Source organism: Manis javanica, chromosome 12 (assembly GCF_040802235.1).
Source record: "Manis javanica isolate MJ-LG chromosome 12, MJ_LKY, whole genome shotgun sequence".
Lineage (NCBI taxonomy): Eukaryota > Metazoa > Chordata > Mammalia > Pholidota > Manidae > Manis > Manis javanica.
The window spans coordinates 84,299,786-84,314,814 of record NC_133167.1 but is presented as its reverse complement, the minus strand read 5'-3'; the positions used below and the strand labels follow the sequence as shown (position 1 = coordinate 84,314,814).

Sequence of the window (15,029 nt, the reverse complement as noted above, 5' to 3'; positions counted from 1 at the left end):
ACCTTGGGAAAGTGACTTAATCTATCTGTGCCTCAGTTTCTTCATCTATAAAATGGGGGTAATATTAATATGAGGCTGAGAGGAAAGTTGTGAGGATTCAAGGACAGACCGAGAAGAGCACATGCAACGTTGGGTACATTTGAGTAAGTGTTGGCTCATCTTAGTAAGTGTTCGCTGTTGTTTTAAATACAAGATTCCCTTAAATGTGTTCTTGCCTGTTTGCGGGTTTGGATTATTAACGTGACAGCAGGATAAGCTTAAAGCTATGTGGTATTGAGTAACAACCAAACAAAAGCTTATCAGAAGATGCGATAAGGGACTCTGAAATTATACCTAAATAGATATTTACAGTGCAAATTTCATAAAGCATTTCTGAGTGCTTTTCATGTACCAGGTCCTATGCTTTTCTCATTTTATGTAGTCTTGAGGTCAGCTCTTTGAGTTCAGCTCCATTGTATTAGAGGAGGAAGTCGAAGTGTAGAGATGGGATTGCCCCCAAACCACAAAGCTTGTAAATTGCGAAGGCAGAATTCAAGTGATCCCAAGTCTCTTTTCTTCAGTACAGTAAATGGTGGTTCAATTAAACACACACACACACACACACACACACACACACACACACACACACGCATGCACGCACACACGCGCGCACACAGAAAATCACCAACATTTATTTCATATGTAACCTCTCAAGAATGTAGACCAGTGGTCAAAAATTGCAAAACTTTGAATTGGGCCAGTTCATTGTACAGCTGTTGGTTGAAGCAGGATTAAAAAATGCTCCCACGCCAGCCATCCACATCTCCCTACCTCTGGATTGCTGTTTGTTTTGTCCTCTTATCAAGCTAATTGTTGGTGAGAGTGCCACTCCAAAGAGAGACCACTTCTTTCAGAATTGCAGCCCTTTTTATTAATAACTGGGTCAGCCCAAAGGAACTGGGCAACTTTTAAAATCTTGGGCTTTAGTTCATTTATTTATATCACAAGATTGGAAGTTGCTGGATATTTTTTTGAGTTTTCTTTATGCCCTAAGCCAGAGGACAGAGGTCTTCTTTCAGGACGTTTGATCCCAGTAAGATTTTCGTGAGCTTGGGAGGAGAGTGAAGCACTATATTCTTTATTATAAAGAGGGTTACTTAGAACTTTCCTGTCTTATTTTTATTTGGAAAAACCAGGATTGGTGCCTTTTAAGATCAGGAGAATATCTGCTTGGGGCTAATGACATTTCTGCAAAGGAGTTCAGTAAAGGGATCAAAGAGGAGTCATGAAAAAAAGTGGAGTTGGAAGTCACTTGGAAGTCACTTCTGTGATTATGTTTTCACATCTTTATTGTGGTATAGTTGACATACAATAAAGGGCATAGGAAGTATACAATTTGTTAAGTTTTGACACGTGTATACACCTGTGAAACCATTACCACAATCAAGATAATGAACATGATTTGTGCCCCCAAATTTCTTTGTGTCCCTTTGCAATCAATCTCTCCTTCCCACCCTCTCCTTGGCCAACCCCCCTAATTCCTAAGCAACAACCGATCTGCTTGTCACTACAGATTAGTTTGCATTTTGTAGAATTTTATATAAATGGAATCATATAGTATGTACTCTTTTTTTGGGTTCTGTGTGTCTGGCTTTTTGTTTTTAAAATCCAGAATAATTATTTGGAGGTTCATACATGCTTCCGCGTATATCAATGATTCGTGCCTTTTTACTGCTGTGTCGTATTTCGCTGTATACAGCTCTGCAGTTTGCGTACCTACTCATCTGTTGATGGACATATACATTGTTGCCTGTGATTTTAATCCAACCCATTTATTTCACTCCCAGAGAAACAAAGTGTGAAGGGGAGGAAGTTTCCAGAGAGGGGAGTTGTCAAAGCCCACAGTGCATGAGAAAGCAGCCTGCTGCCCTGGGACACTGTGACAAGAGGCCTGGCAGTGTGAGGTGTGGCTTTGCCCGTTTTGTGTGGCATGGCCATTCTTTTGACATCTCTGGATCTATAATAATATTAGGAATTAAAGAAAGATTGTATGGTATTTTATCTGCATGTATTTATGTATATATCTCTCTGTGTCATTGAGAGACTCCTTTTTGCCCTAGACAAAAAGGTTCCTTAAGTACTTACTGTGGGAATCTCAGAGGGTCAGGACCCCTTGTTCCATTCCAGGCTGGCCTTTCTCCACCCAGAACCCTAATCTCAGCCCTCCTCTCTCCTCAGGGACCTAGAGCCTTCAGTTAGATCCACATTCTACCAGTTCTTTAGCCACAGCCCATAGTCTTGTTCAAGTCTCTGTCTTGTTCTCATCAGGTGTATCTCCTTCTTTTTAAGCACGGTTTCTTGAAAAAGTACCCTAGGTTGCTGTATACATCCTCAATTTCATCCCATTGTTTTTAGTTCCTCAGTCCCTTTCTCTGATGCTGTTGGTACTGTTGACCAACCTCATAATGCTGAAGAGTCTTGAAGGATGAGTAGGAGTTGGTCTAATAAAACACAAACAACAATAGAATAAGGTCATAAAGGCTGGAGGTGATGGGAGGGAAACCACATCATTAAAGATATGATCTTTAACCAAGACCGCTCCCTGCCCTCGGCCGCCACGAAATGGCCAGGCCCTACCTGGGTTTCCTCCTGCCCGTCCCAGTGTTCCCTTTGTAGTCTCCACCAGACCTCTGGTCCTGGGTCCACTGCTCTTCTTTCTCTGCCTTCTCTTTCTGGAAGGTCTCATGTTCTCGTGGTTCTACTTCCTTGGTTCTTGATGACTCTCCCAAATGCATATTGGTGGCTGTGAGTTACAGACTGGACACCCTCTCTTTGGACGGTGAATGGGGACAAACCGGGCATGTCTCAGATCGAACTCATAGTCCCCCTCAAACTCCCATGAAGAGCATCACCGTGCACTCAACCATCTGAGCCAGACGCTCAGCCTCTCTCTTAACCTGCCCCATCCGTTTAGTCATGAAGCTCTGCTCATTCCTGAGCCTGCGCTATGCTCTCTGCATGTTGTCCTAGTTCAGGGCGTCATCACCTCTCACTGGGATTGTTGTAAGAATCTGATGTTGGTGATCTCCTTGCTCCACCTTGCAGCCTACCCTTAGGTCCGGCCGTCCTCACACTGCCCCGTGTCCTCTTTGTACCTTTTCTGCTTAAAAACCCAGTCATAGGTTCCCTACAGAAAAAACTCCAAAGCCTATAGCTTGTCAGGTAAGATCTTTAGTGGTGTGATCCCTTACCAACACCTCCAACTTTCATATTACTCTATTGTTGTTTGTGTTTCACTAGACCAACTCTTACTCATCCTTCAAGACCCTTCTGAATGGTTCTTCTCTGCATTTCCACAGCCTCTGCAATACTCAATGGCTTGTATCACATTCACTTTAATCGGCTGAAATATTCGGGATATATGTTAGGACATGACACCAGAATGTAAGTATATGTCACAAGTGTGCACACTCCTGGAGGGCAGGGGCTTTGCTTCACTCACCTTTGTGTCTCCCACCCCAACACAGGAGGGTCTGACACAATTCCCAGCACATCATCCGGGCTCAATAAGTGCTTGCTGGACAAAATACTAAACATACACAGCCTTTAAGACATAAAAAGTGCCTTCAGTCACACTAGTTCATCCAATCCTTGTAATAATCCACGAGAATGGTGTCATGATAACCCCATATTACGAATGAGGGAGTGAGGGTCCTGGTTAAATAATTTCCTCCAGGTCATGGGCAGATCATCTGATTGTTGATCCCGTACCCCCCACCACCAGCCACCCACCAACCATATTTATGAATTTGGAAAATGTCGGTGTATGAGGACAGGAATTTAGTTCCATTCAATGAACACTCATTGAACACCTACTAGCCCCAGGCCACAGTCCTAAGGGCTGAAGCACAGGACAGGAGTGGGAGGGCCACTCGTGCCAGTCTGCTCAGCATTGCCACTTTTAACATGCCAGGCTGGATAATTCTTTGAGGTTTCTTGTGGGGGATGACTGCCCTGTGTGTTGTAGGACATTTAGAAGAATCTCTAGCCTCTATCCCTAGATGCCAGTAGCAACTGGGTCTCCCAACACAATCACACTTGGTCGTGACAACCAAGTATGTATCCAGCCCTTGCTGCATGTCCCCAGGGTGTGTGTGGGAGACTGTGGGTGACCGAATGACCCCCAGCCGAGAACCACTGTGGAGCACGACTTAAAAAGGGGGAGATAGAGAATGAAAGGGCAAGCTTTTCCGGGCACCCTGAAGTATGACAGGTGTATGGATGCAGGTCTGTGTAGACTGAGAGTTGGAGGCACAGAGAGGTGGGAGTAATGCCATGAGTGTAGATGCCCAGCAGCAGGGCCGGGAGTCCTGGAGGGGAATGGAGGCTGGGGCACTGCTCATGGGGTCCTAGAGGAACTTCGCTGGCTACGGAACAGGAGAGGCGGAGATGTTCAGGTGTATGTTTGAAATGTAGATCTTGGTTCAGCTCACCGAACCGAATTCCAAACAGGGAAATCACTTCTTCAGAAGATCAGACTTGGGGAGAGGCTGGGCCATAAATCCTAGAGGGGAGGACTTTAATGCCACTTAAAAATCAGGCCTGCAACACCCGTAATGTCTGTCAGTCCGCATTTCAGTGTTCTGAAGGAGGTTTGCGGGGTGTGGGGGATGAAATATGGCAGGTATTTGATTTAAAAAGCCTGCACAGATTTAATGTCCTGATAAAATGTATTAAATCTTTTAAGGTTTTAATGAATCTAGTATGTGTTTCATAAATCAAGAACTCTCCTAAGCCGTCTCCTGGTTTAATAAGAGTAAACTAGGAAATTGCTCTGAGCAGCAGCAAAATACATTTATATCATGTTGAAAAGTAATAGATTTTTTAAGCTGAGGGGGTCTTTCTGGGCCTTTTAAGCTATTTGCTTATTACATTGCTCCAACTCCTTCAAATATTAAACCCCAGGCAAACACATGCTTAACCGTATCAAGATGTGAACGAGCACGAAGGTAAAGATTATTTGTCAGAGAGCAGAAAATCAAGCCAGCATTTCCTCACCCTCAGACCTCAGACCACGTCTGTTTCTGCCCTGAAACCTGGCTTTGTGTTACCTAGGCTCAAGGTGGTTGGTCAAAAATCATTCTTAACTGGTCTTAGAGCCTCTTCCTGAGATTCCCCCACTCCTCCTTCCTCACCCCCTCAAACACATTTGCTGGCTTGAAGTGGGAAGGGTGTGAAATACTTCCTGAATTTTGACTATAGAATGGCTTGTCAAGGGTGCCAGTGAGGGTCCACAGCAAGCAGAGAGAAGTGTCTTCTGCTTTGTCTTAATCCTTTGGGGCCGCAGTGTTTGCTGTTATCTGTTCCTTCCCTCCAGGTGCTCCCCCAGTCCCACTGCTCAGATGCCAGCATGGGTGGGGACAGGGTGCTTGGGGGTGTGCGTGTAGCACATGGGTCTCTCTGAGCAGGCCAGGCACCGGCCTGCCACTCAACTTCCTCTGCGGATGGGCAGGTCCTGGGTGGGATGGTGGTTCCTGGCCGTGGGGGGAGGTAGTGATGGGAGGGAGAGGTGGGGTCGGTGGTTGGAACATTCCAGTGGAAAAGCTGGCAGGCCTTGTGAGCTCTGCAGGGGAGGGAGCCGGCCCCATAAAGCTCAGTGGCTCAGTGTGGAGAAGTCTGTCCAACCTCATTAGCTGTCACGGGCAACAATACTGATCTGGCAATAAAGGCGATTCCAAACCTGTTGGCCATTAATCACCCGCCTGACAGTTGCGAATGGAAGTAGGAAAACCTCATCCCCTCTACCCTTCCCCTCCTCCCCTGGCCCAGCTCTGGGGTTTCGAGTTACCTCTCGGGTATATGTGGGGTTCACTGCTGGGGGCTGGCTTCTTCCCCTCGGCTTTTCAAGGGATGTTTTCAGCATGGGGAGGCCACAGGGTGGCCAGAGGCTGGCTGATTGTGGCTTGGAGTGAAAGAAGGCGGCCTCAGGGTCACCCTGGTGGCAACCCCTTGGGATCAGGGCCGGGTCTCCCAGCTTGTGGAGTTGGGGAAGCTTGTTGGTGCTCTGGCCTTGTCTGGCCACACCTCTCCTGGGCCCTGGGCACTCCTTTCTCCCCCTCCTTCAGCTGCTAAGGGCCCACATATTTCCCTGCATGTCCCCTCTCTTCTGCCCCCCCACCCTCCATTCCCAGATGAGCAGATCTTGTGCTCAGGAAAAGTTTTCATCTCTGTCACTTAGGTCCTTCTCCGAATATAAGTGCACGTCCTTTCTCGGGGCAAGTGCATTGTCAGCCCCAGCACTGGCCCTGACCGTGGCATTCGGTGAATAGTGACATTTGGGGAGAGGGACATTTTTGCCAGAATATGTGTGCCGGGTGTGGAAGGATGGGCTCTGTGACAGGCGCTGCTGGAGGCAGCCTCCCGGGGCGGCAGCTCAGCTGCCTGGCCTGCCTCTCTGAGTTCTGTATGTGAAGGGGGACTGGAGGAGAAAAGCAGGCATGCCCGGGAACACCTACAGGCCAGAGCCGCCAAGGGGCCACAGCTCTTCAAGTTCCTGGCATGCTCCTCGAAGCACTTGAGCCGGGCCACCTTTCAGAGTGAGGAGGTGCAACTTTTTGATTTTGGAGGCTGTGGAGGAAGGAGGGGTGCATAAAATTAACCAGGAATTTTCTGAACCCATGGCCTGAATATAATTTGCATGTCTCTTGATTCTTCGGATGGGCAGGCCCAGGAGAGGGTAAACTGAATTTTAATAACCTGGGAGGGGGAGAAATCACAACAGAAATTTTGGAGTGGTCTAAAATAGTCCACTAGTTTCTCCAGAAGGTTCTGATCCTGTGGGACTGACTCTGGCTGAGCCCACGTTTGCTCTGACTGGCTGTTCTCTCCATGGCAGAGGACAAGGCATCTGGGTTCCCAGCCGATCCATCCAAACGACTCTGACAAGGACTGATTCCCGTGACAACCTCACAGAAACAAAATGGCAAAGCACCTGTGCAGGTACAGGTTTTAAGGCCTCTTGTTCACTTTCCTTTCCACATCTTTGTCTTTTACTCCTTATGCTTTTTTTTCTTTTTCTGATAACTTTGGTTGTTTTTAATTCTAGCTACACATCAGAATCACTTGGGGGAACTTTACAAAATTGTGATGTGTAGGTCACATTCCCTCATATTCTGGCAAAATTGGTCTGGGGCGGGGCACAGGGAGATTGTTTCAAAACCTCTGCAGGTGACTAAGATCTTGGCTGGGCTGAGAACTACTGGTGGTGGGGTATCTTTAAATTCGTCACATCTGTTCGCACCAGGCTAGCTCTGCCTCCGAGGACTCCCTGGATGGGAATGCCCTCCTGTTTCTCACTGCCTGTTGACCATCCCCATGGTGCCAGTGTGTCAGGTGCCACCACTCCCAGTACTTGGCATCATTCAAAAGAGAGAAGCAACAAAACATTAAACATATGGTCCTCACTGGGGAAATCACACACACACACACACACACACACACACACACACTTTCTATTTAAAGACTAAATGGTCTGATACAAAATATAGGTGTGATGGGAGCTCAGAGGAGAAAGAGTCCGTGAGGGCTGGAGTCATCAGAAGCGTGGTGTGGAGGAAGGGGCCTGGCACTGAGCACTGATGGGCAGCAAGGGTAGAGGACTTCAAGCAGAGGGCATGAGCTCATGAGTGTCTCAGAGGCTGGAATGGTGGGGGCCTGTGCTGGAAACAGGGAGGTTTGCTTGACCAGGCAGCAGGCTCAGTGGGAATTCTTTCTCCTCCTCCGGCCTGCACACTCCCTGGCATGGCTCCCCCAGCAGGACTGTACATTCTCTTTGGTCATATATCCCACTGTGGTGTCCAGTCACTGTCACGTGTGTGTCTCTAGCTCTTGCTACCCAATGTGTGAGCCACTGGAAGGCAGCGCTAGACTTTATATAAGTCGGGACCTGACATTCAACTCAGTTGAATTCCAGTTCAATTCAATTCAGTTCAACACATATTTAATGCATGCCAGCTACGTGCCACTTCTGGGCTTTTGGGAGTTCACTAAACAGACAGCGATCCTGGACCTCCTGAACCTCCTGAACCTCACTGGGGGATACAATCGACCCTTTAAATAATATACACATGAATTACACAGACTAGTGAAAGGTGTTAAGTGCCATGGAAAAAAGAAGAGCAGGGTCAAGGGGGGTCGGGAGTGAGTGTGTGTGGGTGAATGTACGTAAGTGTTTCTGCGTTAGTCATGAAATGGAAGGTACTGAATGGAAGGCATTATCAACAGGGGTATTAAGTAGGTCAGACTAGGTCTCACGGGGAAGGTGAGGACTGAGCAGAGACATGGAGGGAACGAGGGAATTGGCCACGTGGCTCTGGGAGAAAAGTGTGCAAGACAGAGGGGGCGGCTGAAGCAGAGCCCCCGAGTCCAAGTGTGCCTGGCTTGTCTGAGGAACAGTACGGAGGCCCGTGAGCAGCTGAGGGACCGTGGGGGGGAGAGGGGGCAGGGAGCTGCTTCCTGTAGGGTCTCAGGAGCCACCCTGTGGACTTTGGCCTCTGCTCTGAGAAAGTTGGGAGCGCTTGTGGACACATGAGTGACAGGATCTGACCTCTGGTTCTGAGCGGTCTCTTGGGCCACCGTGTTGAGAACAGACGGTGGGGGTAGGGGGTGGAGTGCAGGGCTGGGGTGGAAGCAAGGAGATGGGCCATGCAATTGAGTTTTCCGGACGCAGCCAAACTCATGCGACTCAGTGAAGGAAGACATTCTAAGTATTCGCACAACAAGACTGTATATCAAGTCTCTATGCTCATTAAGAGCTTTAGTATGAGATGCATGTCAGTTAGATTTTTGACCTGATTGAATAAGCCCGACCATCCACCTCATTCACCAGGCTTGGCTTCCAAAGACATTTCTCCACCTAATCAACACATAAAGATTTGTCATTGTCACTAAAGAATGCGACAGGTGTATTCAAAGAGATCCCGGTAGTTTAGAACAAGGTGAGATATTAGAGTAAGTGTATATCATCCCAAAATGGCCACTTAGAATGGGACAATATTTATTTTGATATCTATGTCCTGCTATGTTTGTTCATCTCTCTCTTCTATTATTTCTTCTTTCCTCCCCCTGTTGCTGAGCAGAGGCTTGGCACTGAGCTCCCAGGAAGGGCTTGGGGAATGGAATTAGCCTGGGCATGCTGCTCCGGGTTACTCTGCAAGGCAGTATTAAAAATTCCACTGGAACTTCCAACTCCAACTAATTTCAAGGAGGCAAGCAGTTTTTTTTCCTCAAGAGAAGGGAGACATGTAGATTTAAAAGTGGTGCTTTACCTTCCCCAACTGAGAAGCAAAGGCGACCACTTTTCTCTTAAGTTTCTTCCAAGTCCATTTAAGTGACTGAGAGGCCAGGAGTGTGATCAGTCTGTCGCTCTGAGAGCCACGCTATGCAGAGAGGATGCGCAAGAAATAGACACGGCCTCTTGGCCCTCAAGCTGCCCCCAGTCTGAGGAGAAAACATCAACAATAGGACACCTAACAGGACACCCGTTGGGGCGTGACTGAGGCAAGCAGGCTCCTGATCACAGGTCCATGTGTCGTTTTCAACATTTCAACGTGTTATAAGGTCCGTGACTCACTTCCTGTGGGCCTCACAGTAATTCTCTGAAATAAAATCAGACTATTCCAGCTGACAAGGCCCTCCAAGGTCATGCATTTGATCGAATCCCTTTGCTCGAAATGAGGAAACCGAGGCACAGATCTGTGCCCTGCTTTGCCCCGGGTCACCCAGGGAGCCGAGGAGCTGGAAACCGGGCTCCCAGTTGTTTCCTACTCGGAGTGGGGCTGGGTTACAGGACTGAGGTCACAGGGGCACCTGATGGGGCTGGGGAGAAGCTTCGTTTGGGGGGAAGACACAGCAGCTGGTGAGGAGCGGTCCTAATTTTTTCCATTATGTCAAAGAGGAGCGGCTGGGGCAGGGAAGATGTGGTTCAGGGAAAGGGTTTGGAAGGTCAGGTCACAGCAGGGCACCCCTAGGCCCAGTCACCAGAGGAAACATTAGCTGTTGGTTCTGACTTTTCAAGGCCGACCCTCCCTCAGCTTGGGTGGCTGGAGCAGGACATCCCCAGGGTCAAGAGTGCTTCACAGAATCAGGGCCAGCTGCAGGGCTGTAAGTACACGACCCCGGACCTGGGACAGCCACGGGAGGAAGTCACCTGCTCTGGCCTGTGGCCGGTGCCCCTCAGCCCACCTCTGGGGCCAGCAGGGGGTGGGCCTCACAGAGCCACCTAACGCCTTCCTGGGGTAGCAAGGCCTGAGACGGAGGCCATCAGCCGTCCTGCTGTGTCCCCCACTGCAAAGGGAGAAAAGCCACGGGACCACAGGACGCATGCTGATGGTTCTGCAAGGTGTTCATAGGACCACAGGCATTGAGACGGGGAGGGCAGGGACCATGCAGGGAGCCTGACCTCCTCTGGGGCTGAGGGGGCCCAGGGGCATTGCTTGCTGGAGCAGTACAGTGGGCAGATGTTGGGGGTGCCTGGGGTCAGGCCTGCTGCTTTGTGTGGCTTGTTGCCCAAGACATTTGAAGCAGTGCTTCTCAACCTTTAACATGCATGAAAATATCTAGGAGCCCAGGTCTGGGCAGGGGCCTGACATTCTCCATGTCCAGCAGCGATGAGGCTGGTTTCAGTGGCATACTCTGAGGAACAAGGCCTTAAGTGGAAATCAATAGGAATTTAACTTGCCCAAACTCTTCACCTGGATAATGGCCTTCCCAGCCCTTTCTGCCCAAAGGCTCCCATTTTTCAGACCACTTCACACACTCCCTGCCTTTTCTGGACATTTTCAGCCCCTGCTGTGAACCGACCTTTCCTCTGAATGCGTTGATGCCCTGAGCTGCCCGTCTGGCTCTTAGCAACATCCGGGCTGTTCTTCTGCGTTCATGTCTACAATGGCTGGTCACCTGTGTTTCACCTCCTTCCCTCGCCCCCGTAAGGCCGGGCCACAGCATTGCAAATATAGCCAGGAATCCATGACTACAGATTCCATGAACTGATCTGCCCTTTGGAGCTGACATCTCCTTTCCTGTGCTCTTTGTCCCCCCCAGTCAATTGGCCTGGAGAGTCCTTGCTGGGCCGGTCTCTCTGTCCCTCTTGCCCAGGACTCTGTCTCTAGAACAATAAGATGGATTCTGTTCCTCTCCTGGGAGAGCGAGGAGTTCCGGAATGGGGACAACCGTTCTCTCTTGGCAAAGGAGGAACCTCCCCATCAGGCGGGCCAGGGGACCATTGATCTGAGTCCAGTGAGCAAGTTGCTTCTCAGGAGGCCTGGACCCAGGCCTGCTTGTAGACAGCTTCCTCTCTCAACTCTTTTTCATGCGCTTGAACTGCACCAGCGCACCAGTTCCCAGCCGCCCCTGGGAGACGGTGGTGGGGAGGCTGCAGAGGGGTCAGCCGATGGACGGGTGGGGTGGGAGCTCTGCCATAGCAGAACCTTGGGATGGGCTCTGAGGTTATATGTAGATACAGTCATCTGACTTGAGTGATGACACAGTCACACATATGCATGTGGAAATACAGACGTCCCTAGAGGGCAGATGGGTGCACAAACATCTTAGGCCTTTCCAAAGCCCCGATACCGATACCTACCTCTCTCTCTCTCTCTCTCTCTCACACACACACACACACACACACACACACACACACACACACACACAAATACTTAACCAATTAAGTCCGTTGAGCGCTCTTTGCACATGATGGTGTGGAATTGTGCTGGAGTTGTGTCCGGCCTCATTAAATGTCAGCATTAACAATACGGCACTTGGCAATCAAGGCCGCTCTGTGGCTGTTAGTCATTAATCACCATTTGACAGTCCTGAATTGGAAACGAGGGGCCTGTTCACATGTGCTCTGTGTACCTAGTTACCCTCTTGGTAATCAGCCTTGGAAAAGTTTTCTTTGACTCGCCGCCTGTGCGGGCCTCTGTCCTGGCAAGGGGGCAGAGGGTCATCAGGCTTTGCTCCCTCTCCTCCTCCTCCTCACTGGGAAAAGAAGCTGAGGTCCTACAAAAACAGGGGAGAGACGAGCATATTGTTCTTGGCCTGCTCTTTCCCTCTTAGGCCTGTTTTACGTGGCCTTGTTTTTATATTCTGGCCCAATAGCCAGGAAAATTCTTTTTCTCCCTCCAGAAATCCTGAGAGACAGCAGGGACCCCGGTTCTGTGGCAAAGCTGGTGGGCTGCGTTTGTCAAGCACATCCTTCCCAGACCGCTCAGGTGTGGGACTGAGAGGAAGGACTGGTTCTCTTTGGGGTCCATGCCTGGCAGCTCTCTATGGCCTTATGAATGCATTCATTTATTCAAGACGTATCTGCGGAGTGCCTGTGCATGCCAGGCACAGACCGGGCAGTGGGGGCACAGTGGCAAACATGGGTCAAGGCCCCTCCCTTGTGGCAGCTGGAGTGGGTGAGGCATGGGCCGCATGAGAAACTGTGTGGGGCCAGGGTTGCTCTTCGAAGGCAAGTCCCCAGGCCTCGCCTCCTGGCAAGTGTGCTGCCCGGTTGCCAGGTCCTCCGGGGCTGCCGTTCCTGAGAAAATGTTCATGTTGCAGAGAAGTGCTGACCTCGCTCCTGCCTGCCCTCAGTGGTCTGACACCTACTCTGCTGGCTGCTCCCAAACAGGTTTCTGAACCTGCTGTGTTAAGAGGCAGGTGTCTTCTCTCTCTACCTCTTGTGTAGCACATTTTTATGTTTTTTTTTTTTCCCTCCAGGACTTAGTCCCTTAACTCTAAGGAATGTGTTGTGCAGGGGAATTTCAGCCACCACGGTGAGTTGGTAGAGGTAGAAGGTCACTGACCGCCCAGCAGGCCTCCTCTGCTGTCCTCAAGGCTTTGTTGCCACAGCCGGGATTCCTCAGAGGGACCCTGTGCCCCCCGGTGGTTCCCCCCCCCGCCAGGTGTGCGGGGGAGCGGCAAGAGGAGGGGAGGCTTCTGGAGCCGCCGCCCTGGGCCTGGCTGAGGGTGAGCATCCTTCTCTGTCCTGATGGCTCAGTCTTTGGTCCCTCCTCTGTGTTTGCCCCCGGGCCTCTTCTCTCCCCCAGCCTGTGACTCCAGTTCTAAGATGTTGACAAATGCTTCAGCACTTTCCCTGCTTTCCAATCAGATGGAATTCAGCAAGTACTTACGGACTGTAACCCATGGGCCTGGCCTTACCCTGGGCTCAGAGGGGACACGGAGGTAAACAGAAGACTCTTCTTGCCTTTGGGGAGCTATGGTCCCTTGGGCGGTCCTCGCAGGGCCCTCATGTAGAGAAGGCCTATGAAAGAGACCAAATAAAGGGCTCGAGGGATTCAGAGCAAGAGGTGCCACCACCACCACCCACTGGAGTGAAAACGAGACCCTGAATTCCCAAGGAGGGCTTGGGCTTCTCAGGAAGAAGGAACAATTCAGTGCCAGAGCTTGATGTCTAGGAAGCGGTGAGCTGTCACGCTCACGCCTGTGCAGGGCTCAGACGGGCCAGGTGGAGGCCTGGAGGGGCTGTTTTGTGGAGGACTTGAGCCCTAGGTTACAGGTTTAGTGTCGATTAGACAGCGGGGGCCAGTGAAGGTCTGTGGGTTTCCAAGAGTAAGATGCACCCTCTTCCGTATTTCATTAATTATCTTTCTGGAAGAAAGAAAGTTGAGTCTCCCTCAAGCTTCATGCTCTCAGCAGCTGCCTACACCAGAGCTCCAGCAGCTAGAAACCCTTAGAGCTCTGCCCAAGGGGGTCCCTGCGGCGCCCCGGCGAGGTCCCAGCCACTGCATGGCCCGCCTCTGGTCCGCCCCTGCCGGCGTAGGTCCTTGGTCCCGCCTTGTGAGGCGGCAGGGCTGCCTGGACAGTGGGACGACTGGGTGGTCAGTGCTCTGCACCCCTGGGCTTCCTTGTCCTCCCGACTGGCCAACCCGACGCGGCCTGCAGTTCCAAGGCCATGGTCCCCAAGAGGCTTTTCCGGACTTTAGGTCTAAATGAGGGGTCCTGGTCACCCTGTCTGCTGGCTTCTGCTTTTCCTCCATTGCTTCTGCCACACTTTATTGTTATATGCAGGTCTGCCTCGTTTTCCCCCCTTGTTGGTCTGTGAGACCCCTGAAGGCAGAAGCGTGCATCTGTTGGCTCAGTGCCATGTGCCCCAAGTCCAGCCCTGCACCTGGTGGCCAGCAGATGCTCAGCAGCTGGCACTGAATAAATGTGTGGCTGGCCCTGGGTTCATCGGGGGCTGGATGAGGTCAAACCCAGTGGGGCATTTATCCAGTGGCCTGGGGGTGGGTGAACTATGGGATCTCTCTCTCCTTTTTCAGGAGGAAAGGGAGAGAAGAAATTGGGGAGTGAGGTGAGTACGTATATCTTGGCATCCTCGGAAACCCTTCCTCGTGGCCTGGCCCCTGAATGTGTAGCCCACTCTACAGAGATCCCTGGCGATGGCTTTGGTTATAGGGACCCCACTTTTGTCTGGTAGAGTCCCCAGACCTCAGAGCCTGGCTTGGGGAAGATATCTTTGGGTACTCCAGAAAGAAAAGGCACACGCCTGACCTGAACCGCCCTCCAGTGGCACCCTCCTGAAGAATTCCGAGCTTGGAAGCCCCCAGAAAAGTTCTGGGCACTGTTCTTTTCCCCGAAGCACGGATAAGCTGCAGTCTTCTGTGGAAAATAGGAAAGCAGAAGAGGAGGGAAGAACAGAGAGTTTAGAGAAGGGCTGGTTTGAGGCAAGCTGCAGAGGCAAGAGTCAGTTTTTGGGGTGGCTGGACCTTCTCCTTTCCATTTTTTTGGGTGCTCCCCAGTGGGTGGGCTGGAGGGGTGCCATTGAGAGCTAAGGGAGGTGGGAAAGTGGACAAGGCCCTCGAGGCACAGGGGAGGGAGTCTCTTTACCCTAATCACGGTTCTCAGTCAGGGCTGGTCCCCTCCACCCGGGGTGTGGGACTTGTAGGGGAAGTTCTGGCTGTCTCCTTGTTTGTGGGGTATGTACTCAAGTACTGTCCTGAGACCAGCACTGCTAGTCCTAACCCTGCACAGGCGGGTTCTCTGCT

The 15,029-nt window shown here is 50.7% G+C and overlaps 1 long non-coding RNA gene across 1 annotated transcript in view; it reads left to right on the top strand.

The window, feature by feature from the left end:
* Nucleotides 1-15,029, top strand: part of LOC108405721 (uncharacterized) — a 77,166-nt gene that overhangs the window by 1,388 nt on the left and 60,749 nt on the right. The window lies entirely within an intron of this gene.